The 27,361-nt window shown below is 41.8% G+C and overlaps 1 protein-coding gene and 1 non-coding gene across 6 annotated transcripts in view; both read left to right on the top strand.

The window, feature by feature from the left end:
- The window catches only part of MAST4 (microtubule associated serine/threonine kinase family member 4), a 742,993-nt gene that overhangs the window by 492,900 nt on the left and 222,732 nt on the right, over positions 1-27,361 (top strand). The gene's annotated exons all lie outside the window — the stretch shown is intronic.
- On the top strand, positions 25,194-25,351 carry LOC120925739. Its single transcript, XR_005746932.1, has one exon. It is a non-coding gene; the product is annotated as a U1 spliceosomal RNA (small nuclear RNA).

Here is a 27,361-nt window from a genome sequence, read left to right as displayed (position 1 = left end):
CATATGCAAATGAAAGGGTATCTAAATTCAAGAACAACATTTTTTATATATTGCAGATTACCACGTAGGTGCCACATTAGTTGAAATTTTTTAGGTCGAGGATATTTTCTTCAAGTACAAAAAGTAACTTTCAGTCCTGCCAGAATTATAGCTCAAATAATCTTATGAGCTGTCTTCTGTGAACTACAGAACACCTTCTCCCTAAGAAACTGTAGTTGAGATGGTATGAGGAGGAGGCATTTGTAATCCGGATCAGCAGGGAAGCCCAAGGTGTCAACACGTACAGTGAAGTGAGTAAATATTGGGTGACATTGGTAGAAAGTGAAAAAAAAAAAAAGAGAGTACGAAAAAGACAACTAATGCAGCCATCACATTTAAGGACTGGTAAGCTGCAATATAAACTTTTTTTTTCAGGCACCCAGACGTTTACATTTTCATGTATTTCTGAATACCATCCTTACATTGGCCTGCATGTGTTTGTAGTAAAGCTGTCAATGTTCAGATGTGTCAGATGGTTAGTTTAGCGTGAATGTATACACGTTTACTGCCTCCCTTTGAACCATTAGGTTATTAAATAATACATTTAAATGATCTTATTGGTACGTGCTTATATTTTAAAAAACCTTGTTTTGCATGTAGTTTGCAAATATTTTTGTACATCCAACTTTGCTTATTGCATACTCATTCTTTGCTACTTGCTTTGCAGTGCTACACAGCGATTGTTCTCAATTGCTTTATCACAGGGCAAGTCTAAGTTGCCTGGCTCATGGAAAACCAAACCCTCCCTGTGAGGCTATTATTAGTTTTAGAAAAGAGAGGTGCAGTGACTGAAAATTGAGCGTTGGCTCCCTCTAGTGGATATGTCTTTGGATTTATTACAGTAACAAATACGTGGAAGACCAAGCATTTAAAAATGTAGGTCACATCTAAAATGGAGGTAATACGATATTCATTTACGATATTCTTCAAAGAGCAACATTTGTGAGGTCAGGCACTGATGTTGACGAAAAAGGCCTGGCTCACAGTCTCCTTTAATTCATCCCAAAGTTATTCTATCGGGTTGAGGTGCAGGCCAGTCAAATTCCTCCACCCCAAACTCTCTCATCCATGTCTTTATGGACCTTGCTTTGTTCATTGGTGTGCAGTCATGTTGGAACAGGAAGAAGCATTACCCAAACTGTTCCCACAAAGTTGGGAGCACGAAAGTGTCCAAATGTCTTGGTCTGTTGACGTCTTAAGCGTTCCCTTCACTGGAACTAAGGGGCCAAGCCCAACCCCTCCATCAAAAGATTTGAACTAGTGCACAAAACAAGGTCCATAAAGACCTGGATGAGTGAGTTTGGGGTGGAGGAACTTGACTGGCCTGCTAAGAGTCCTGATCTCAACACCTTTGAGATAAATTAGAGTGGAGACTGCGAGCCTGGCCTTCTTGTCCACACTAGTGCCTAACCTCACAAATGCTCTTCTTGAGGAATTGTCAAACATTCCCATTGACACACTCCTAAACCTTGTGTACAGCTTTCCCAGAAGAGTTGAAGCTGTTATAGCTGCAAAGGGTGGGCCAACTCAATATTGATCCCTGGGATGCCATTAAAGTTAATGCATGTGTAAAGGCAGGCCCAATACTTTTGGCAATATTTAGCCAGATTCAGAGAGACTTACGACGGCGTATCAGTAGATAAGCCGTCGTAAGTCTGAATGAGCGCCGTCGTATCTTTGCGCGCATTCTTAAACGGAGATACGCCTCACTGTTGCCAAGATACGACCGACGTAAGTCTCCTACGCCGTCGTATCTTGGCTGCATATTTACGCTGGCCACTAGGGGCGTGTACGCGGATTTACGCGTCGAATATGTAAATGAGCAAGATACGCCGATTCACGAACGTACGTACGCCCGTCGCAGTAAGCTACGCCGTTTACGTAAGACATACGCCGGCGTAAAGATAAAACACCTCTATAGGTGGCGCAGCCCATGCAAGGTGTGGACGACGGAACAGCTGTCGTATTTTACATTGTTTACGTCATTTGCGTAAGCGTACGTGAATGGGGCTGGGCGTAGGTTACGTTCACGTCGAAAGCATTGAGTATTTGCGACGTAATTCTGAGCATGCGCGCGAATACGCCGTACCAACGGCCCTTCATTTACATGGGGTCACGGTTACTTTACATGTAGCACGCCCACTACCTGCCTAATTTGAATTAGGCAGGGTTACACCAGGCCATTTTCGCTACGCCGACGTAACTTAGGGAGCAAGTGCTGGCCTTACCTCTCTATTTTACATGGGCGTAGCACAAATGAGCTGCGCTACGCCCGCTTAAACATACGCCGATCTACGTGAATCTGGCTAATAGTGTATATGCATATGGAGGATGACCACTGAGCTTCCTAAGAAAATTGGGGCTTGTGTTCACTGGTACTTGCTGTGTACTTACCGTATGTCACATCAGTATGTGGTCCAAGCTGGGAGCATTAAAAGAAGCTGCTGGAGAACACTTGTACATGCAGTAGATAATTGCAGCTTTGTGGAAACGTCTTAAAGTAAACCTGATGGCTGTAGCTTAGTCATTCTAACACATTTATAAATGCTGTTTATTTCCAGATATAAATAGGATGTGTAGTTTTATTTTGTGTAGGTGACGGGCCTCATACAGTGACTAACCGTCTGAAATAAATGTTGATGGTTGAGATAAATGGAGATTTCCCAGCACAATGTTTTGGGGATTGTATATACAAGGCAGAGTCGGTGTAATTGCAGAAATTAGCACAATGTCCTATTAATCTACAGAACGCTCTGGGTGTACTTGAAAGATATTTAAGAATGCATTTGTGGAAACAATTATCCCTATTATGTTTTTTTTTTCCTGGTATCCAAGTTCAAGCATGATTTGTGTGTTTTATTGTAATCACCTCTCTATGACTGGTAACTGTTTGATGTAAAATGTATTTGGCTGTATCATATTTAAATAGTCTGTGGCATATTACAAAATATGTTCGTAAATCTTACACTAAAACTTGACTGTCTACGTTTTTATGTCTACATACAGGATGGTATGGTCTTTGGTAGCATGGGGGTGTAAATCTGTCATGCATTATCAAATACTTTTTTTTTTTTTAGGTTTAATTTGCCACATCAGAAAAATTTACCAACAACAATGCAATGTGCGTGCTTACCCTAATCATCCATTGAAAGTAGAGGTGCACCAAATGGAATTTTTTGGTGCTGAAAATTCAGGATGCACTTGGGTGAAACCAAAAATTACAGTTTAAAAAAAAATATATAAATATTTGTATATAATTGTATTATATTTGACTTTTTATATTTACCTTTAATATCATGAATTTAAATGTACAGTATCTCTCAAAAGTATGTACACTCCTAACATTTTTGTAAATATTTTATTATATCTTTTCATGTGACAACACTGCCACAATGTAAAGTGTAATTTCCTCAAACTAATGAGTGTACAGCTTGTATTTAACTGTGTACATTTGCTGTCCCCTTAAAATAACTCAACACACGGCCATTAATGTCTAAACCGCTGGCAACAAAAGTGAGTACACCCCTAAGTGAAAATTGGGCCCGGAGTGTCAATATTTTGTGTGGTCACCATTATTTTCCAGCACTGCCTTAACCCTCTTGGGTATGGAGTTCACCAGAGCTTCACAGGTTGCCACTGGAGTCCTCTTCCACTCCTCCATGATGACATCATAGAGCTAGTGGATGTTGGAGACCTTGCGCTCCTCCACCTTAAGTTTGAGGATGCCCCACAGATGCTCAATAGGGTTTAGGTCTGAAGGCGTGCTTGGCCAGTCCATCACCTTTACCCTCAGTTTCTTTAGCAAGGCAATGGTCGTATTAGAGGTGTTTGGGGGTCGTTATTATTTTGGAAAACTGCCCTGCGGCCCAGTCTCCGAAGGAAGGGGGATCATGCTCTGCTTCAGTATGTCACAGTACATGTTGGCATTCATTGTTCCCTCAATGATCTGTAGCTCCCCAGTGCCAGCAGCACTCATGCAGCCCCAGACCATGACATTTCCCACCACCATGCTTGACTGTAGGCAAGACACGCTTATCTTTGTACACCTCACCTGGTTGCCGCCCCACACGCTTGACACCATCTGAACCAAATAAGTTTATCTTGGTCTCATCAGACCACAGGACATGATTCCAGTAATCCATGTCCTCATTCTTGTGCATCATCTTTAGAAGAGGCTTTCATGCAGACCAATTTGATGCAGTGTGTGGCATATGGTCTGAGCACTGACAGGCTGATCCCCACCCCTTCAATCTCTGCAGCAATGCTGGCAGCACTCATACATCTATTTCCCAAAGACAAGCTCTGGGTTTGACGCTGAGCACGTGCACTCAACTTCTTTGGACAGCCATTGCGAGGCCTGTTCTGAGTGCAACCTGTTCTGTTAAACTGCTGTATGGTCTTGGCCACTGTGCTGCAGCTCAGTTTCAGGCCATGTTAATGTAGAGAAGCAATTCTTTTTTTCAGATCCTCTTTGCCATGAGGTGCCATGTTCAACTTCCAGTGACCAGTATGAGAGAGTGAGCGCGATAACACCAAACTGAGACCTTGTAACGCTAACGAGTCACATGACAGCGGGGAAGGAAAATGGCTAATTGCGCCCAATTTTGACATGTTCACTTAAGGGTGTACTCACTTTTGTTGCCAGTGGTTTAAACATTAATGGCTGCATATTGTTGTTTTGAGGGGACAGCACATTTACACTGTGCTACAATGTAAGGTAGTGAGTGAGTGTACAGCTTGTATAAAAGTGTAATTTCTTCAGTGTTGTCACATGAAAAGATATAATAAAATATTTACAAAAATGTGAGGGGTGTACTCACTTTTGTGAGATACTGTATATAAATTTGTTGTTCATTATTGGCACCTTTTAGCACAAGAAAAGCTCAAGAAAAATGCATCCATTTAAATTCCATATATGTCTTCACAATGGTCCATTGCACTTCCATTGTGGTGTTAAAAATATTGCTTGCTGCATTTTTGGTCGGTGAAGAAAATTGTGCCAAAAATACACTGTCCCATTGAAATGCGTTGAAAACGCATCAATAATGCATTGGTGTTTCCTTTTTTGATGTGGTATTTGAGTCACATTACTAAGAAAAACACACCGTAAGCACAGTAAAATTGCATTTTCGGCGTTGTTACCGACACCTTTTTCCTTATCGGCAAAGTGCCAAAAACACAAATTTTGCCCACCAAAATTTCAGTCCATCTCTAATTGAAAGTATAGTCTTTTAGAGAGATGCTCATATCACACATTGTTTTATTGAGTTGAAAGACCAAATCTGAAGGAAAAATCTGTGTATGGCTATTCTTAAAGAGGACATGTATATTGCCTATAATCTGACTGCAGCTGATCTTTACCTTTTACTTGGCTTAAGCTGGCCATACATGGAACAAAATTTGGCTGGTTGGTTTTGATACATGTATGGGCAGGCTGGTTGTATCTGTCGATCAACTTGTGTACAAACAGCTTGTTGGGTGGGAAAAAATGCCCATTTTGTCATTAACATTGGACACTTTTGACACTATTTTGAGACCATTGTCATTTTTACAGCGACCAGTGCTATAAAAATGCACTGATTACTGTGAAAATGACACTGGCAGTGAAGGGGTTAACCTGTAGGGGGTGCTGAAGGGGTCAAGTGTGCCCTAAGGAAGCGATTCTTACTGTGTGGGGGCGTGGCTTGGCGTTTGACGTCACTGATCGTCGTTCCCTAAGACAGGGAACAGACGGTCAGTGACAGTCTGACCAGGAAGCAAGGGCAAAGGTTTGTTTACACTTACCTCTCCCCGTTCTTCAGCTCTGTGACCCAGTCACGGAGTACCTGAACCACGGCTGCGCATATTAAAGGGGGACGTACCTGTACGCCAATATGCGCAGCCGTGCCATTCTGCCGACGTACATCGGCGTGCGGCGGTCGGCAAGCGGTTAAACATACTTTGAACACCCTGGCCACAGATGCAGTGCAGACCTGTTCTCCACTGTCTCTACTGGGCTGGACATTCAGCCATAGATGGAATGAATTTATTTCCTGCAGCCATAGGTCAGTGTTGATAGGGGAATCCCTCCCGCCAAGCCATTGTACTTTCCAAGGGGAAGACAGTGATTATTTTCAGCAGCTATAACAGCCGCTAGTGATAATTACATGCAACATCTGGCAAGCTGGTTGTACCCAAGTTGATCGATTCAGCCTTGCCCATACATGGTTCGAATTTCGGCCGGTTCTTGCAACAGCCTATCTAGAGCCAGGCAAATGCAGTACAAATTTGTTTCTCTGGGGATAAATGGAAGATCTGAGAAGATAAAGAGGGGAACTGCCAGAATACCCAGAGAAGAATTAAAGGCTCGTTCAAAGAGAATTGGAGAATAACGTGTGGTACTTGGAATTGGGGAGGAGAGGGTTCACTTTTTTTTTTATTATGCTGTCTATGGCAAATCCCCCCCCCCCCCCATCCTCGTTACATGGAGAATTAATGCACAAAAAATAAAATTGTTACTTCTCTCCCCCTTCCACCACTAATCCTTTATATTGACTCTACTTTATGAAATTTACAAAAACAACAACTTAATAGAAATGTTAACACTGTAATACACTGTTGGGCAGAAAATGGTGCATTTTTTCTATATGCGTATAGAGCAGATCATAATGAGGGACATATCAGAAGGAAAGAGGGGCAGAGGGATGTTGTTCCAAAAGAGGGTCAGTCCCCCCAAACTGGAGACAGTTGGGAGCTATGGGACAGTTAGGAGCTATGGGAAAGTTGGGAGCTATGGGAAAGTTGGGAGCTATGGGACAGTTGGGAGCTATGGGACAGTTGGAAGCTATGGGACAGTTGGGAGCTATGGGACAGTTGGGAGCTATGGGACAGTTGGGAGCTATGGGACAGTTGGGAGCTATGGGACAGTTGGGAGCTATGGGACAGTTGGGAGCTATGGGACAGTTGGGAGCTATGGGACAGTTGGGAGCTATGGGACAGTTGGGAGCTATGGGACAGTTGGGAGCTATGGGACAGTTGGGACAGTTGGGAGCTATGGGACAGTTGGGACAGTTGAAGCTATGGGACAGTTGAAGCTATGGGACAGTTGAAGCTATGGGACAGTTGAAGCTATGGGACAGTTGAAGCTATGGGACAGTTGAAGCTATGGGACAGTTGAAGCTATGGGACAGTTGAAGCTATGGGACAGTTGAAGCTATGGGACAGTTGAAGCTATGGGACAGTTGAAGCTATGGGACAGTTGAAGCTATGGGACAGTTGAAGCTATGGGACAGTTGGGAGCTATGGGACAGTTGGAGCTATGGGATCAAGACTGTTTTGATTTTGCGTTTCACTTGAACCCAACAAAGAGTGTAAACCCATGGAGGAATTTTCCAGTTGGGTGGAACATTTCCCTGCTAGTCCTTATGTGCCACTGTTGTGGAGAAGTGTGAAGAATCTAAATTACTGAACATGAACTGCTATTAGACTTGGTAGGGGTCACTTTGGGTCCTTATGTAAAAATGGGCACAAATCTCCTGTTTTTATTGGAGAGTGTTCTCCATTTGTCTATGTCCTTTGTCTACCTGCCTCTACAACATGCAGGAGATACAAAAACAAATGCCAACTGTGAATGCTGTTGGAATTGTCATTCTTTTAACTAACAAAATGCTCCAGGAGAACTGAATAAAACTCAATGAAAAGTGAAAAAACAAAACCTCCTTTAAGGCAGGATCAAGTTTCTAATCAAGAGACTTGCAGAATTGCAGAAGTGTCTGTAAGCGCGGGATGAATGTTGCTCTTTGTGTGTCTGAGAATGAATGTTGCTGTTTGAGTTTTCTATAAATGAGTGAAAGTGAGCTGTGAGGAGTCGTTGTGATTGTGGTGCCGGTGTATTTATTGTAGCAGGCAGAATAATAATGCAGCAGCGGGGACAGAGAGAACGGCGCTGAGCGCTGAAATACGTGAGGTCATAGAGCTGATTTATAAGTAAAGCAGGGGAACACTGATATTTAATTACAACGTTCAATTACCAAAAGAAGACCCAGAGGCACAAACACTGTGTCAGGCACTCCGTAGAGCGCCACTCTAGATTTAATAGCTACATAAGCCATGGCTGAGGTGGACGAGGAGACCATTATCATGTTACAAAAGCTGATATATTTTTAAATATTAACAGGTCATCGTGTGATTGCGGCAGGAACCCAGCTCTCCAGAGGTCACAGGCATTAAAAAACAGATGAGATCTTTAATAAGATGGAAGCGTCAAGTTACAGTATCTGCTCCCCTCGGTATTAGACAGCTGAAAAGAACTGCGTGAAGGTTAGACAATTAGAGGAAACAGCAGGGAGCGCCAGAGAGCCGGGATCAGCTCATAGCACAGTGATTAGGACCTTATCATGACCCTTACTTTTATATATTCATACTGTAAAATCCGCAGAATTAATATAGGAGGAAATTCTCAATTTCAATTATTGGGTAGTCCCTGTCTCCCGTCCCCCCTTTGACAGACTTGGATAATTGTGGAGGATTAAGTTCTTCCTAAACTACACATTTATACAATCACATAAACAATTGGTAGTAATAACCGATTTACGGGGAAAATAAATAAATACTTATTATGACCTACAACATACATTAGCATAAAGTGAACCTGTGCATTGCTCCTCCGTGGAGCCTTGTTATCCTTTACACTCCACTGAATAGAATTGGTTTATATTATAGTATTTTATTCTCACTCGAGGACAGTTATTGACCTCTGACCTCTAACTCTCAGGGTCTAGAGCCTCCTCCGACAAGTGAGTTGTGCCAACAATAGGAAGAATTTATAAATCTTCAACTTGATGATTTAGAATAGTGTAAAGCCCAACTTCAGACATTTTTTTTTTTTTATCTTTTCGTTTTTTTTTTGTTTGTTTTTTAAGTCTCTTGCACACAAGTACCAAAAATGCTGTGTTTTTAGATGTTCAAGCTTTTTTTTTTATTTATTTTTTTCCTTTTTTATTTTTTTCCCTACGCTGATTTAAATGCAGCCCATTGTTTTCAATAGGTTGTTACACCGGTGCATAAATGTGAGTCAATTAGCTCCTTGTTTGGTCAGTATTTTATGTGTACAGTATATGTGAAAATATTCCCAGGTACGTGCGTAAACGACAGCTGCCCCTGAATAGTAGATTACATTATAACTAGAAGCATTTTCATGCATGTGTACACGTGCACTATGCAGACCATGTTCATGTTTTTTTCTTACCCAGAAAGTTTCTGCTAGGAAGATGCTGTGTTTATGCATCAGTACTATGTGCAAGAACCTAAAGGATTCTATGCCAGCTTCAATGCTCCCCTCCTCTCCAGCATTGTCTGCAACAATTCTTCTGTGACACAGAAGACTGTGGACACACACTATAATACCAAAAATATTGGGACGCTTGCCCTTACACACACATGAAATTTAATGGCACCCCTGTCTTCGTCCGTGGGGTTCAGTATTGAGTTGGAGCTATAATAGCTTCAACTCTTCTGGGAAGGCTGTCTACAAGGTTTAGGAATGGACAACTTCCCAGAATTCCTGGCTCGCAGTCCCCAGTCTAATTCATCCCAAAGGTGTTCTATCGGGTTGAGGTCAGGCACCTAAACCCAATAGAACGCCTTTGGGATGAATTAGACTGGGGACTGCGAGCCAGGAATTCTGGGAAGGTTGTCCACTCCTAAACCTTGTAGACAGCCTTCCCAGAAGAGTTGAAGCTGTTATAACTGCAAAGGGTGGGCCAACTCAATATTGAACCCTACTGACTAAGACGCTTTTAAAGTTCATGTAAAGGCATGTGTCCCAATACTTTTGACAATATAGTGTACTTTGAGTGCAGGGCATCACAATCGCTTCCCCGAGGGGAAATCACCACAGCCTCTGCACTCAAAATATAATGATACAGAGCAGCGCTGATGTAATCAATTCATGCTGCTCTCTGGATCATTGAGGAACTTCAGGTCCTAAGGAAGAGAGGGAGAGGACCCTGCACATGATCGACTTAAAGACTTTGGAAAACATAAAAAAAGGGGGATGGGGGTTGCTGAGAGTACAGTAAAGCAGCCCATAGATGAGTCAGTTTTATTTTTTCAACTAGTGGGTTTAACAAAAAAAATGATCCGGTTCTCCCATCCACATATTGGAGGTAGATGGAGGAATCCACCCGATGAGTCCTTGTATTCCGATAGTGGGGAGACTTTCCCGTCATCGGAATTCACTGATCATAGCTGCAGTCTATAGCCTACAGCACCGATTGAGCCGCTAAAATCCGACAGGGCGGTTGAGCAGAAGTCCGTCAGCAGACCAACTTCTAATAAACCACAGTGGCCATAAATGAATCAAAATGCATCCATGTCCCTGCTTACACCCACATTGCAATCCATGTATGGCCAGCTTTAGATTGACTATTACAATTCCTATACGAATCCTGACTAGTTCACAGCTATCCCGGTTTATGTCGTTTTTTGTTTTGCCTCCTGTATATTTTATTTGAAATGCACATGTTTGTGACAGGTTCCCCTTTAAATCTGAAAAATAGCCAAAAATATGATTTCCGCGTTTGGCTGCCACATCACCACACCACAGGTATGAGCTGGAGGAAGAAATTGTACTACAAATAATCAGAACTTTGTGAAAATTGTTGTGGTGGTACATTTAATTTTAGATCATAGTTTTTCCTTTTTATACGTTTTCAAGCTAAAAATAGACGAGCACCCACTTTATGAATGTTTCTCTTTGTGTGTTTAATAGTAATTATTATAGTGGAAGGAAGTGCATAGGATATTTTTTTTTTTTTTTTAGGAAAGTGCCACGGTGATGTGTAATTAGACTGTGTTTAACATATTTATTACTATGCACTGCCATACTGCTATTATTAAACTGAAATACAATGAGATTACGTCTACCCTTTTTCTTTTATTGTGAAAGTTGAATATTTTCCTGCATAAAACAATATACCATTGAACATGGCAGCAGTCGTATTGAAATAGGCCAATAGGCTAAGTCAGTATGTCTGTCTGAATCATACTTTAAGCTGAATCTGCTTGTATTTTGCGCACCTCTCCCCCTTCAACAAGCTAATAAACTTTGAAAATATAACCTGTCCACTTTAATTGCATACCTTATTTTAGATGTCATCACTGGGATTCTGTGTTTTTCTATGAAACGCAGGCAGATTATGGCTGGTGGGAGGGGCTGCCAGGATATGGAATCATTGCTTCCTTAAAGTGGAGGTTCACCCGAAAAGTACATTTTTTAAGATTAGATTGATGCTCATTTTGTCAAGGGGAATCGGGTAGTTTTTTTTTTTTAAATCGAAGCAGTACTTACCGTTTTAGAGATGCATCTTCTCCGCTGCTTCCGGGTATGGGCTGCGGGACTGGGCGTTCCTACTTGATTGACAGGCTTCCGACGGTCGCATACATCGCGTCACGATTTTCCGAAAGTAGCCGAACGTCGGTGCGCAGGGGCCGTATAGAGCCGCACCGACGTTCGGCTTCATTCGGCTACTCGTGACGCGATGTATGCGATCGTCGGAAGCCTGTCAATCAAATAGGAACGCCCAGTCCCGAAGACCATACCCGGAAGCGGCGGAGAAGATCGCTCTCTAAAACGTTAAGTACTGCTCGGATTTTAAAAAAACTACCCGATTCCCCTTGACAAAATGAGCATCAATCTAATCTTAAAAAAAAAAATTCGGGTGAACTCCCGCTTTAACCACTTCAGCCTCTGAAGATTTTACCCCCTTCCTGACCACGTGCGATGTTGTACCCAAACTAAATGCGTTCTTTTTTTTTTTTTCTCCCACAAATAGAGCTCTCTTTTGGTGGTATTTGATCACCTCTGTGCTATAAAAAAAAGTGACCATGTTTCAGAAAAAAACTATTTTTAACTTTTTGCTATAATAAATTTTCCCAAAAATTCTTAAAAAAAAAAAAAAAAAAAAATTCTTCATCAGTTTAGGCCAATATATATTATTCTACATATTGTAGGTAAAAAAATTAGCAATAAGGGTATATTGATTGGTTTGTGCAAAAGTTATATCATCTACAGACTATGGGAAAGATGAATGCCATTTTTATTATTATTATTTTTACTAGTAATGTCGATCTGCGATTTTTAGCCGTATGGCAACGGACAGATCAGACCCTTTTTTTTTTTGGGACCATTGACAATTATACAGCGATCAGTGCTATAAAAATGCACTGCTTACTGTGTAAATGTCACTGGCAGGGAAGGGGTTAACACTAGGGGGCGATCAAGGGGTTAAATGTGTTCCCTCATGTGTGTTCTAACACTGTGGGGATGGGAGTGACTAGGAAAGGAGACATATTGTTTTTCCTACTTAGTAGGAACAAACAATGTTTCCTCTTTCCTGACAGCACAGGGATTTGTGTGTTTACACACACAAATTCCTGTGCTGGTGCTCGTGCACGCGATCGCACGTGACCTCTGGTGGCCGAAAAAAAATAAGGACGCACCCGTACGGGGTTTCACCCAGGGGAGCAATTCTGCAATGGTATTTATGCGTGAGTTGGTTAGGAATCAGTTAAAATGTCACAGTACTCTGTCTTAGTACTCTCAAGAGCCCTCAGCCCTGATGTGAGCGGTGAGCTAGCTCTTGGTAGGAATTATGCAAATCTCAAAATGCCTTGATGGGTGTATTTGTCTGCAGACTGTCCTAGGTTAGGTGACACCCACATGTAATGCTGGGCCTCATGATTGAAAGAACTGAAATTCTTCAGGGCAGGTGATTGAAAGGGGCAGGTCATAGACCTTAAGGCTGGGGAAGAAAGAGCTAGATGATGGATGTCCTCCAGCCTGGAAAGGAGGTGAGCTCTATATTGCTGCAGCTTCTAAGGCACACTGTGAGATGCACCCAGTGGGCAGTGAAATCAGAGTAGTCAATTTCAATAGAGGAGAGGAGCCTGTACAACTGTGCAAGACTGATGAGAAGGCTGGAGTTCAGCTTTAACTGTGAGCTATATATTGCATCTTATCAAAGATAAGTGTTGTCTGTAATGAGACATTATTGGGTCACGTCATTTATATTACTTTAATAAACATTGTCAAAAAAAAAAGCTGTCTAAAATCATTTTCCATTGGTTTCCTTGTTAATTGTCATGGCTCGTTTTATACCATTGCGTTTTTATGTGTGCTACATCTCGAGATCATGGCACACTAAAAACGCATAGAAACTATTTATTTATAATGTATTGTGCTCTTCACATTAGTGCGCTGCGGTGGTGCGTCATTTTACAGGGTAAAGATAGGCAGTGAGGTGGTGACGTTTTGCCTCTTCGCCACCTGTCAAGCGCACCTAAAAGGCATTGGGTCTCATTACAGGGGGTGAAAAAGGCTGCCTTGTGTAATGTTGGCCTTAGGCAGGCCATACATGAGTCGAAAACCAAACATTCTGTCGACTGAAAAACAAAAATTATGCATGCCAGTGGACCATCATTTGTTAAGAATTTCTAAAGAAAATCCAACATGTTTTGTGCCACAGCTGGCACACTAATGATGTGGAAAATAAACAACCAAGGTTTTTTGTTTGGTTTTCAACTCGTCTATGGCCTGCCTTAGGCCTCGTACACACACGATAGGATAGCCAGAGGACAACGGTCTGAAGGACCGTTTTCATCAGTCCAAACCGATCGTGTGTAGGCCCCATAGGTTATTTTACCTTAGGTTAAAAAAATGAGAACTTGCTTTAAAATTTAACCTATGGACTGGTAACCGATAGGTCAAAACCGATCGTTAGTATGCAAAAGCATCGGTTAAAAACCTGTGCATGCTCAGAATCAAGTCGACGCATGCTTGGAAGCATTGAACTTTGTTTTTTTCAGCACGTCGTTGTGTTTTACGTCACCACGTTCTGACACAATCATTTTTTTAACTGATGGTGTGTACGCACGACGGACCATCAGTCAGCTTCATAGGTTAACCTAGGACTACGGTCCTTCAGACCGTTCTCATCGGGTTAACCTATCGTGTGTACGAGGCCTTTGAAAACTTTTTCCTTGTGTTAAATAAAGCTTTATGAGTTGAGCCTATTTAAGGGTAGGTGCAGCCTGTATTTTAGTTCTAGATGGATCATGTTGATCTAAAGCAGCACCTGGCTTCTTAAATGTCTTGGATGTTAAAAATAAATAAAACGGTCCATAGATTACTTGATTTTCTTTCCTTCCATCACAGGTGGTAAATAACCCCATCAGCATTGATATTGTGTTCTGTCAGCAGGGGAGCCTTCCCGGCCGGCAGAATACAATGATTACTGCTAGTGACTATAGCCACCAGCAGTAATCAAATGCAAAATATCCAACAGGCTGGTTCCATCCGATTTGATTGAAATTAAAATCAGCCTACCCATAGAGGGATCAAATCTCAGCTGGTTCCTGCTGAACTGGCCCGTTTTTGATCCTTGTATGGCTGGTTGGCTTTAGATTTGCTGCATTACTAACCTGTTCCTGTCTGCTTGGCAGATTTGAGTGTTCTTGGACACTCCTGTCTATTTTATTTTGCCCTCTGTGTCCCATTGGGAGGTTTTCCTTTCACGTTCTGTCCCATAGTCAAAACAAGAAGTGAGAGGAAATCCTTCGAAAGTTGGGGAATCCCTGGTTGTCACCAGGACTAGTTTCCCCCGTTGAAAGATTTGCCCTTTATTACGGTTCTGGGAACAACCCACAATTTTTGGATTTTTTCTCTTTCAGTGAAAATAGTAAACAGGACAAATGGAGAGGGTGAATCTCTTCAGCAGGGACACTGACAGCAATAAAAATCTGACAGGGGTTTAACTGCCTCTCCACTCTATCTGAAATAAAAATAAAAGTTTTACCTTTAGTCATACCTTACCTATACAGAGGCTTGGGAGAAGGAACTGCTTACTACACTTGAAATGGGAAAAAACCTTTATACTTTCCATTAGGCCAACTATAGTCAGGCCCAAAATATATATAAACGTAAAAATCCTCACTCAATGGCATTCATTGACAGGCATTCACCATAGTTTTTATCAGTCTTTGTCAAATATTTGATGTCATGGCGCTAACTTTACCATGACTCATATGTTCTGGGAATTCCCCCCCCCCCCCATACGTGGTTGGGGGTGATATAGGGTATATACTGTATATATTTCAGAGTGACCTGGACTACAGTTCCAAAAATAAAATTGACCTAGTCTGATACCAGATTCCAATAAAACTACCAAAAGAGACATTCTATGACATTTTCAAACAACCGCCAGAGCAGTTATTCTTCAAAATCTGTGCTCCTTCCAGGCGTAACACGCTGGTGGAATGGGTGTCATGAACTTAGAATGCCTTCTAGCAGTGGAATGACGGAATAGAGCAATTTTTTGTTCACTTGGGCAGCTATTCTCAAGAGTTGAGATCTGGTAATCCTGTAGTGGAATTTCTTCCTCTTTTGGGGATGTTGTGGCATTCTATCCCCCCTCCCCACTACCCCTTGATCACTTGATGATGATGATGATTTATTTTGTGCCTTATTCTTTTACTTCACTTCTTAATTATCTTTAGTTCCCTCTCTGTGTTTTTTGGATAACACCAGACTTTCTTTTGGAGGGGGCCAGTTGACAACACACACTTTTCATTCCATTACAGGAATTGAGGGCCCTAGCCCTAGTGTAGTGTACCTGTTGTAAGATTGTTGGGTAGGCTTCCTATGTCTTAGCCTACTCTTTCACGCTCTGTTTGAATAACACACTACCTCTGCATTCATTCATTACTTGTCTCACCGTGTAAGCCAGTATATATTAAGTCTAAGGCCGCGTACACACGATCGGTCCATCCGATGAGAACGGTCTGATGGATTTTTCCATCGGTTAACCGATGAAGCTGACTGATGGTCAGTCGCGCCTACACACCATCGGTTGAAAAAACGATTGTGTCAGAACACGGACACGTAAACCACGTACGACGGCACTATAAAGGGGAAGTTCAAATCCAATGGCGCCACCCTTGGGACTGCTTTAGCTGATTTTGTGTTAGTAAAAGACGTTTCGCGCTTTTCTGTCTGTTACAGCGTGATGAATGTGCCATCTCCATAACGAACGCTAGTTTTACCAGAACGAGCACTCCCGTCCTCTAATTTAGTCTGAGCATGCGTGGATTTTTAACCGATGGTCGTGACTACTAACGATCGTTTTTTTTCTATCGGTTAGGAATACATCGGTTAAATTTAAAACAAGTTGGCTTTTTTTTAACCGATGGTTAAATAACCGATGGCGCCCGTTCTCATCGGTTTAACCGATCGTGTGTACGCGGCCTAATGGTAACTTTTCTCTGTATTGTTTCTTATTGCTTAAAACCAGGGCTTTTTTCCAGCTGGAATTTGGTGGAACTCAGTTCCACCACCTCTGGCTCAGGCCCTCTGCTCCCTGCTGACCACTATTGAAGGCACAAAAGTCCGGCTTCTATGCTTACAACTGACAGCTTGTTCCCCAACAGCTCCCACAGATCAGATCTTCTTAGTGGCTTCCACTGAGTGAAGGATGGGGGCAAGGGAGGTGAAGGTACAGGGGGTGCAGTGCAAATGCCAACATCACCACTGGATGATCTTCCCGCAAGTGAGAGAGGTGGAGCCAACTACAGTATGCAGGAAGGTACTAGAGCTGGCTGGGTGCTTCAGCTTAATACAGCAACAAAAATAGGGCATGTGGAGGTTTTAAGGGGAGGGGGAGAAGATGGGGGCAGTAGAAGGAGGTTGCATTCAGAGGTCAGAGCTGAAGAGGGGTAAACGTAAGATGTGGACGGGGGGATGCAGAGGTAAGCAACTGTGGAAGAAGGCTGAATTCTGCACTCTGTGTAACGCACCGCTAAACTCTGCATTCTGTGTGTAACCCCTTCCCTGAACTCTGTACATAATGCACTGCTGGTATTTAACCACTTCCCGACCTCCTCATGTACACGCCAATTTTGTTTGGGAGCCACGTCGCACGACCGCGCAATTGTCTGTTAAAGCGACGCAGTCCCGAACTGTAAAAACCCCTTGGGTCTTTAGGCAGCAATATGGTCCGGGGCTTAAGTGGTTAATGACCCTGTTAAGACCCTCCCACTGTTAAAGTAAGGGACGGGGGTTGGGTTGTGATTGAGTTCATGTACCTATTTTCCAAGAAAAAAATGCCCTGCTTAAAACTAATAAATAGGATTGACCAAAAAATGTTATATGTAGAGTGGAATGATATGCAGACCCAGGAACTCAAGTGCATCTCAACAATGGTGTTTCCAATGTACTGTACATAAAATATAAGACATTGTAAGGTGACGGACCTCTAACATCTACTAAAAACTGAAATATCAGCTTTAGTTGGACTCTTTATAAGATTGGTCTGTAAGGACACAAACATGTTTTTGTCTGCAAGTGCTGGTACATTTATTTTTTTATTTTTATTACAGGCAGCAATGGTATTTTATCACTGTTGTCTTGAAAGTTAAAGTTATCTATTCTTCGGCCTAATATTTTATCTTATTCAAAATACAGAAAGATTACTGGCTGGGCTCAGAATGAGTGAGCCATCAGTATTACAAGTATATATGGTTATACTTTTGAACACATTTCTCCGTGGATCGGTAGAGGTCGTTTAGTCTTCAGATGCTGTAGACAGTTTCTTGGATATCCCTGTTTGACTTCAGAGACTTTAATAATCTGGTCTAATGCCACTACTTATTAACATACTAATGCAATGCAACTGCACCCAAACAAGAAAATCTTTAATGACGACATGAATGGCAGATCCAGTGGTTGAAATATATCAGGCAATAAAGAGGCAGAGATAAATCAGTGACACAGAAATCACGAGAGACACGGGAGTCATTCATGGGATTTGACAGCAATTAGTTTTACCAAAGCAAGCATTAATTTTCAGACGATCTCCAGAAGACATTTCAGACACCATGGTGTAAAATCATTGGAGCAACAGCTTGTGCATAACAGGAAAGAGATTTTTTTTTTCTGAGGACATTTAGTGTCTTGTATCCAAAAAAAATAAAAAATCCTTGAATTATAATGACAAGCTATTTGTGTCTAAGGATTGTTTAGAAAAGAGGCAGTTACTGTATACTCCTTACAGACTGCTTGTCTATAGTCAGCATTGCCTCAAATTTCCTTTTATCATTGTTACAAAACTGAGGCAGTCTCCTTATCCTCCAAATCCACAAAGCCCCGTTATAGACTCCTTCCTGCTACTGCTTTCCTCTGATTCTTTCCTAAGTTTGCGGACTGATATTGTACACTTTCTGGCACCTAAATAAAGGGTAGAAACATGATTCTTTTACTGACAGAGGTTGACAAAGTACCGTGTCACACTGGTGTGTCTTTATTTTTGTGCAGTGCATTTTGCATTTTGCACTCATGGCTTACATTGGGGATTTGATGCTTCTGAGGCCCCGTACACACGACCGAGTTTCTCGGCAGAATTCAGCCAGAAACTCGGTCGGAGCTGGATTTTGCCGAGAAACTCGGTCGTGTGTACACTTTTCAGCGAGGAACTCGTCGGGCCGAAAAGAGAACATGTTCTCTATTTTCTTGTTAGTCAATGGGAAAAGTCGGCCCGCCGAGTTCCTCGGCGGCTTCCACACTGAACTCGACGAGGAACTCGATGTGTTTGGCACGTCGAGTTCCTCGGTCGTGTGTACGGAGCCTGAAAGCATCACCGTCCTTTAAGCTGCTGCTACATAAGTCAAGAGTGGCTGCATCTTAAGAGATCCATGTATGCTGGCAATGCATGTCTGGATGGGTACAAAAATATGTACAGTAGTTGGCTGGAGTGGCACACATCGCACGTACTTATCCAAATTAAGGGTTGCACCTGATTAGCGCTTGTGATCATACCCTGGACGCAAATACATTAGAGCCCAGGGTAACAGAATCCAGGCACATGCACGCTAGACAATAAGGATCCAATGTGTGTGTGTGTGTGCCCATAGCCCAGAGTTGTGACGCATTCAGATGTGTAAGAAGTATAGATCTGGGTGCACCACCACAATGGCCAATGTGAATGAAGCTTCAGATTTTCTTTTCTATTGAAAATAAATTTCTCATTTAAATTGGAACTTGACTCTCTCAATCAACATTGACTATTTTTAATCCTTATGCTACCAGCGTGCTTATGCTACCTATTGGAGTTATTTCCGAGCCGGAGAATTTTTTTGTTTCCCTACCAACCCAGTCCATTGAGGTTTAAACTGAACCCTGAACTGTATGGCTGGTCACTGAGACATATTTTAATCGCTTCCTGACCGGCTTATGTGTATTTATGGGGCCGAATTCCTCCCCTGCGCGAAACCCCTTACGAGTACAGGGTTCCTTTTAAGAGCCGCCAGAGTGAGCGTGCACATGACCGGAGGGGCGTGCACCTGCTGCACAGCAGTGACTCATGCGCGTGGCCGGCGATCGCCGCCGGCCATGTGCGATTGCGTGCACGAGTGCCAGAACGGGGATTTGTGTGTGTGTGTAAACACAAATCTCTGTGCTGTAAGAGGAGAGGAGACATGTTTGTTTCTAGTAAGTAGGAGGAACAGTGATATGTCTTCTCCTCCTAGTCAGTCCTATCCCCATACAATTAGAACGCACTTTGAACCCCTTGATCGCCCCCTAGTGTTAACTCCTTCCCTACTAGTGTCATTTACAAGGTAATCGCTGAATTTTTATAGCACTGAACACTGTATAAATGTCAATGGTGCCAAAAAGGGTTCAGTGTCCATCGCAATACCGCCAAAAATCGCAGATCACCGCCATTACTAGTAAAAAAAAAAAAAATGCCATAAATCTTTCCCATAGTTTGTACACTTTTGCGCAAACCAATATACGCTTATTGATTTATTTTTTTTTACCAAAAATATGTACAATACATATCGGCCTAAACTGATGAAGAAATTTGTTTTTTAAAAACCTTTTTGGGGATTTTTATTATAGCAAAAAGTAAAAAATATATATTTACCAGTTAAAACTACGCAGTCACTTACGTAATTTTTTTTTATCTTTTGTCCTAGTCGTTTTTTTTTTTTTTTGTTCTTTTTCTTCTTATCAATGGTTTGTAGACAAATTATTTTATTTTTGTTTTGTTTTTAAGTCTCGCATGCCTGAAAAGTCCATTATTTTCAATCAATTTTCAATGCATTGCTGTAGGGGATGATATTGTCTGTGTGGTGGTGGGGACAAGTTTTATGAATGCAGAACCTTTAGGCCCCGTACACACGACAGAGGAACTCGACGTGCTTGGCACGTCGAGTTCCTCGTTGAGTTTTGGGATGAAGCCGCCGAGGAGCTCGGCGGGCCGCCTTCTCCCATAGAACAACGAGAAAATAGAGAACATGTTCTCTATTTTCTCGTCGAGCTCCTCGGCAGCTCCATCGAGCCAAAACTGTACAGACGACAGAGTTTCTCGGCAGAATCCGGGTTTTGACCGAGTTTCTCTGTGAATTCTGCCGAGAAACTCTGTCGTGTGTACGGGGCCTTAGAGCCGGTTCACACTGTGGCGACCTGGGATCCGACTTGAAGTTGACCTAAGTCGTCCCAAGTCGTGTGGTTGAGAAAATCAATGGAAGTGAATGGGAGCCGTCTTAATGTACACTACTGAAGTTGCTCCGACTTCAGAAAAGGTTCCTGTACTACTTTAATCCGACTTGTAGGCAACTTGTACCCATTGATTTCAATGGAAGTTGCCTCAGAAGTCTGATCACTGTCTTAACAGAAGCAACAATACAGGAAATAGAGAAAAATTAGTAACAACTGCGCTAGGTTGGAAAATCGGATTGACAAGCAGCAATTAAATTGTGTATAAACAAAGTAAATAACAGGAAAAAAAGGGTTAATTGCGCTAAACCAAACTGTGCACTTGTATCAAACGAACAATTAAGGCATGTGCCAAAGTGCATGTGCTAAACATCTGAATTAACACTCTAAATAAATACTTATATGTATCACATGGAGTCAGGGGGCCTTAAGCCGCCTGGCCCTGCTGAGCAATAGTGTGTAAGCCCAGTGATCAATGACACAAATAAATGTGAAAAAACGTGACAACACTAATTGCTAATAAAAATAGACCACAAAAGTGATAAGTGAAGTCCATAAAATCCAAAATGAAAAATAAATAAAAGTAAGAATCAAATGTGTGATAAGTCCATATAGCAGAGAAGACACCGTGAAAACTTCAAAGATTGCTGTTGCTGGGCACCAGACGTGAATCCACCACCAATCATGCAGCTGCTTACCAGAAATCAAGGTCCTGCCGGACCACTATCAGCATATCTCTCAACCATAGATCTTTAAAGCAGCATGTATTCTGCATTGTAAGCTACAGGCAGTATCATCTTTTGACCGCACAATACTACAACCTGTTCATCTTTTGTTACCTGTCATCTGATTTATGGATTAAAGCAACTTCTGTGAATAGAATCGGTATTGTGCTAAATGATTTTCCTGGCCATCCATTAGCTGAGATTTCACAGGGCAACAGTACATAGCTTTACTGCACGGCATGATTCTAGCGCAAGTGGAGGATCTACTGCTGCTTTAAAGATCTATGGTTGAGAGATATGCTGATAGTGGTCCGGCAGGACCTTGATTTCTGGTAAGCAGCTGCATGATTGGTGGTGGATTCACGTCTGGTGCCCAGCAACGGCAATCTTTGAAGTTTTCACGGTGTCTTCTCTGCTATATGGACTTATCACACATTTGATTCTTACTTTTATTTATTTTTCATTTTGGATTTTATGGACTTCACTTATCACTTTTGTGGTCTATTTTTATTAGCAATTAGTGTTGTCACGTTTTTTTACATTTATTTGTGTCATTGATCACTGGGCTTACACACTATTGCTCAGCAGGGCCAGGCGGCTTCAGGCCCCCTGACTCCATGTGATGCATATAAGTATTTATTTAGAGTGTTAATTCAGATGTTTAGCACATGCACTTTGGCACATGCCTTAATTGTTCGTTTGATACAACTGCACAGTTTGGTTTAGCGCAATTAACCCTTTTTTTCCAACAATACAGGAAGATAACATACATTTCTCGGGAAAACCTCTCCCTCCCTCCCACAGAGCTGATTGTTGTTTGATTGGCCACTGGAAAGCCTCCTGTCCTGGAGGCGACTTGAAGTTGCCTTGTAAGTTTCCTGATGATTCATACTCAAGTTGTGCCCAAGTTGCCTCCCAAAGTCGTGCTTGAAGTTGTGTTGCCCCTGTGTGAACCGGCTCTTACTGTAGATGAGTCTAGAGAGACTGTCCTGTCTGCGTACATCGGGGCTGGTTTACCAAAAGCAGCTGCCATAGACACCAGTCTTGGAAAGATGAACCCTATTTGTGGACAGCCGCTCCAGTTTTCAAGCAATGAAAATGTTTTTGTTGCATGATATTGAATTGAACGCATTCTATTGGCATTGATGTGTGTAACGGACACTGCCATTTTCCTTGAAGACCTCCTTGCCACTGAGAAGCAGGAATACCAGATCACCCCTTATTGAGGTTTTAAAGCAGAGCTACAATGTATTTCTGGCTATTTAATTTGAGCTGACTTTATGCTGCCCATAAACAACTTCAAGTTTTATTGATTCCTGCTAAATCATTTAAAACGGGAGTTACGGGGTGGTCTTGTCTGAACCACCCAGCTCAAAAATACTCAACTGAAGAATCAGAGGAACCAGATGAGAATATGGAAGCTGATCAGTTTTAGTTTTGATTAGACTGGCGAGGGATTTGATCCCTTGTCTGTTGTTTTTTTTTTTGCTGTCTGTCTGCCCCTGTTAAGGAAATTTAATCTCTCTATTTGTGCTGGTTACCATTATCATTGAAAGTTAAGTAAAAGAAAATCCCAACTTTTGGGTTGTCCCCATAAATTGGGAAATCTTCCAATGGGGACACTACTTTTGGTGACCTGGAGGTGCCCAATTAATTCCCTTAATTTGCAGAGATTTCCTCTCACTTCCTGTTTGTCAATGGGACAGGAAGTGAAGGGAAATATCTTCAAATGAGACACAAAAAAAAAAAATCTGATGGGTTAGAACCTTCTCTTGGTCTATCCAAAATTATAAAGTTTTGCCTATAGTTCTGCTTTAGGTAGTTGTGGGTGCTGGCTGTCTGAATACAATAGTCTTAACTAGCATGGATGGTGTACTGATTTTGGCATGTATGGCTAGCTTTACATAGGTAGCTGTAAGCAGTCTCATAAAAGGTAATCTTTTTTTCTTCTTTGAAAAGAAAATGCTATCTTTTTGCCTGCTATGATGACTCACATACTACAGTATCTTGAGCCACTGACCAAAGGCGGCCATACACGGTTCGAATTTCGAAAGAATTTTCTTTCGAAAATCGTATCAAAGAATTTTCGTACGAATTTCGCACCGTTAGTGGGCTGCAGCAACAGCCGATTTTCGTGCGGCAAACAAATTTGAGAAATCCGACAATTTTCTGACAAACAAACGATTTTCTGATCAATGATAGAAGAATTGTGCAAGAAATGTAATAGAAAAAAAAAAACGCGCATGTGCAAGAAAAGAATATTCCCGGAGAGAAAAGAATATTCCCGGCAACATGAATATTTTGTCGGCCGAATTTCGAAAATCAATGGTGGCATCGGATCACAAAAATAAAAACTTTCTGATTTTGAAAAGAAAATTTGTTCGAAATTTGACCGTGTATGGCCTGCTTTAGAAGGAATTTGTAGATAAGAACTTCTGAATATCCCCTGGCTTTCCTGCTATGAATAGTTGTTTCTGGTCAGTAACTTAGAAAGTATCAAAGCCTGACGGAGGTGGACGCACCACCTTTTTTTTATTATTAATGTATTTACAACCCCTTCCCCAACAATTTTGGTAATTATTGGCAGCTGTCTCTAGCAGTCTCATGATAAATGTACTGTTTTTGTTTGATTGTATACAAGTTCTCAGCATGTTGGACAATTTTTACTGCTTACATATTTTCAGAACTTATCTGCTCTCCTGGGATAACCGAGTAGAATATATCTGATTCACTGCTTGCAGAAATTGCATAATTGACCATATAGTTGAAGTAGATTAATATATAAGGGGCCGCTGGGAATTCGACTCTCAACATGGTTCTGTGCAAGCAGAGTTAAAGGCCAACACCATCACAGACTAATGATTCAATTTTGCATGGTTTCTGCCTAGATAAATCAAATACTGGCTTCTTTTCTCTCCAGGGGCTCTGGAGACGAGCGCCTACCATCAAAATGCACATTTCACTAGCATGACCATCAAATCATGGTGTCCTGCCTTCCTGAAGAATTTTTCATAATGTAGAATACACTGGTAATGGTGGACACCATTGGCGCTTACATAAAACTGAAATAATATTTAATGGGTGGAGTTGGCTTCAACCATTTATGTATATACATGAAGAGGATAAAAAAGTCTGTTCCTTTAGATTTTCAGCATGCTGGAGGATTGTTGCTCCACACTTTATATTCGCGCATCTTTCTAGCCATGGTCAAATAAGTTGTACTATTAGAAACTAATGGCACCTCTGCATTTTTTATTTACTACAGGTAAATTGCAGTGAATTTTTTTATTTTTCATGATATTTAACATTGATCCCTATGGGAGAAAATGCTTAAAGCGGCGGTAGTAAACCGCTAGGTGTTTATTTAAAAAAAAATTTGACCTGCAAGGTAAAGCCATAATGTGCTATGTATCGCATACTAGCACATTATTTAAATCTTACCTGAAAATTAAGCCTTCCAGCGATGCGCTGTTACTGCTGGAGTACGCTTCCATCTTCACCCGTCTTCATTTGTGACTGACCGGAGCCACAATGACATCACTCCCGCGGCCTAGTCCTCTCACTTCCTGTTTTTGCTATGGGACAGGAAGTTAAGGTAATTCCCAATTGGTCATAGATGGTCAAAATTCACATTGAAATGGATTATTACCCTCCCTTTCTCTATCCAAAATAGAAAAGCTTTGTCTTTTAGTGCACTGCACTAATCCACAAATGGACATTTACTAAGTCGCGTAATGTATGGCTTGTTTAAAGCTGCCACTGACCAGCTGCACTGCATACCAGTCAACTGTCCTTTAATTGGAGGCACAGCTGGACCAAATCCCTGTATCTCTCTTATTTCCGTGGTTGTCCCCGCTTTTTTGGCAGACTGTATACTCCTTTATTAAAATAAAAAATAGATGCATACCTAGTGGGGAGACCCTCATTTTCATGAATATGGTTCTTCAAGAGTGAGGGCTTTGCAATTTGGCAGTGTTGATCCCTGAGATTTTCCCAAATGCAAGAAACTTTATTGTACACGTTGTGGTAGTTGAAGTACATGTGTGCTTTCCCTCATTTAAAAAATAAAATAAAAAATGAAAATTAATTAAAGTGTTACACGGCACTAAGCCTTCCTCCATGCTCTAAATTATTGCATTATTTTTTCCAAAAATGTTCGTGTAAGGGCTTGTGCACATGGACACTTTTTGTAACACACGACTACTGCCATATACAGCCAATTATAATAATGAGTGTCTGTTTGCAGGTTTACACCACCACCTGCATAAACCCACGCATTTGTACAGACCTACAAGCCCATGATGGAAGTAGTCTGTGCTTTAGAAGTACACAGGTTATTGCAACTAGCTATGTAAACCCACTGTACAGGTTGTAATGCATCGTTCCTGGATGATAGGTATGTCTATTATTTGGGCTGTGTTCTCTATAAGAGGACAATTTGAGTACAGTTTTAAGAACTCTAATGCCGTACACACGATCGGTTAAACCGATGAGAATGGTCTGATGGACCGTTTTCATCGGTCAAAACCGATCGTGTGTGGGCCCCATCGGTTATTTTTCCATAGGTTAAAAAAAAGCAATCTTGTTTTAAATTTAACCGTTGGGAAAAAACGATCGTTAGTAGGCACAACCATCGGTTAAAAATCCATGCATGCTCAGAATCAAGTCGACCCATGCTTGGAAGCATTGAACTTCCTTTTTTTCAGCACGTCGTTGTGTTTTACGTCACCGCGTTCTGACACAATAGTTTTTTTTAACCGATGGTGTGTAGGCACAACAGACCATCAGTCAGCTTCATCGGTTAACCGATGAAAACGGTCCATCAGTCTGTTCTCATCGGATGGACCGATCGTGTGTACGCGGCATGAGAAACTGGGTTGGAAAGAGCCTCCAGCCTTAAATACCACCACCTTGGCCCTGAAGGTTTTACCTGCCTGTAGGAGAGGCCAGTGAAAGAACAAGAAACTGTCCGCAGGTGTTTGTGCGGTGGAGTGGGAAGCAGGGCAGACTTAAGCCTGCCATACATAGATCAAAATCTGTCCAGTTCAGCAGGGACCAGCCAAGATTCACTCCATGCATGGGCAGGCTCAATGTACCCAAGCCGATCCATCCATTGACTTTAGTACAACCAGCCCATTGGATATTTTACATTTGAAAAACTGCCAGCGACTATAGCTTTGTGTTTTGCTAATCATTGTGTTCTGCTGACCGAAAAGGCTCCAGGTGCTCCCCTCCTTGCCGACATAACACAACAGCACTGCGGGAGGCATTCCCCCATCAATACTAACTGTGTTGATGGGGGAATCTTGCAATTTTCTTTCTTTCCACTCATGGTGGATGAAAGCAAAACCGAGTCATCTATGGGCTGCTTTAGGAGGCAAAGTTGTGGACTACTTGCAAAATAGACCAATAGGCTGGTGACCTTTCCTTTGAACTCCTGAGGCTAGCAGGGACATAACCCTGTTAAGGGACATGTTTTGCAGGCGGTGAGCCAAAAGTTAGATTGGATTTTTTTACTTGGAGTATGGACTGTTTTGTACTACTAAAAAGCTGTTTTGTTTTGCTTTTGAGTAATGAGACTGCTTTGCTTTTACCAACGTGCCTGGCTAATCATCCCAGGCTCCCCAATATTATACTGCAAACTTCCATATACAGCCATTTATTATCACGGTCTGTGTGACGGCTGTGTATAATGGGTGTGCAAATATGCATGCAATTTGCCGAGAGAGTCCTAAAAGGAAAGTTGCTGTGAAAAAACAAATTTTATGGGTTTAACCAGTCCATTTTCTTTACTTGGTTCATGCAAGTGGAGCCATAGCATGGAGCTTTTCCTTTTCCTAGGATGTGTCCTTTTCCTAATCAGAGTCGGGTGGTAGATGTGTACCATGCAATGTTTCACATGGTATATGCACAGTTAAAGGGCCATTCCTTTTTCTTAAGGGTATAAAACTATGTGTCAACATCTCATGAGAGTTTTGAATAGTAAATGGTTGCCATTAGGGCATATTGTGTACTTTTATTTACGTTTGATTGCTGCCGGTGGCTTTCGCTGCTAAGCATATGTTCG

The sequence above is a fragment of the Rana temporaria genome, chromosome 1 (genome assembly GCF_905171775.1).
Source record: "Rana temporaria chromosome 1, aRanTem1.1, whole genome shotgun sequence".
Taxonomy (NCBI): domain Eukaryota; kingdom Metazoa; phylum Chordata; class Amphibia; order Anura; family Ranidae; genus Rana; species Rana temporaria.
This window is presented reverse-complemented; position numbering and strand designations above follow the sequence as displayed.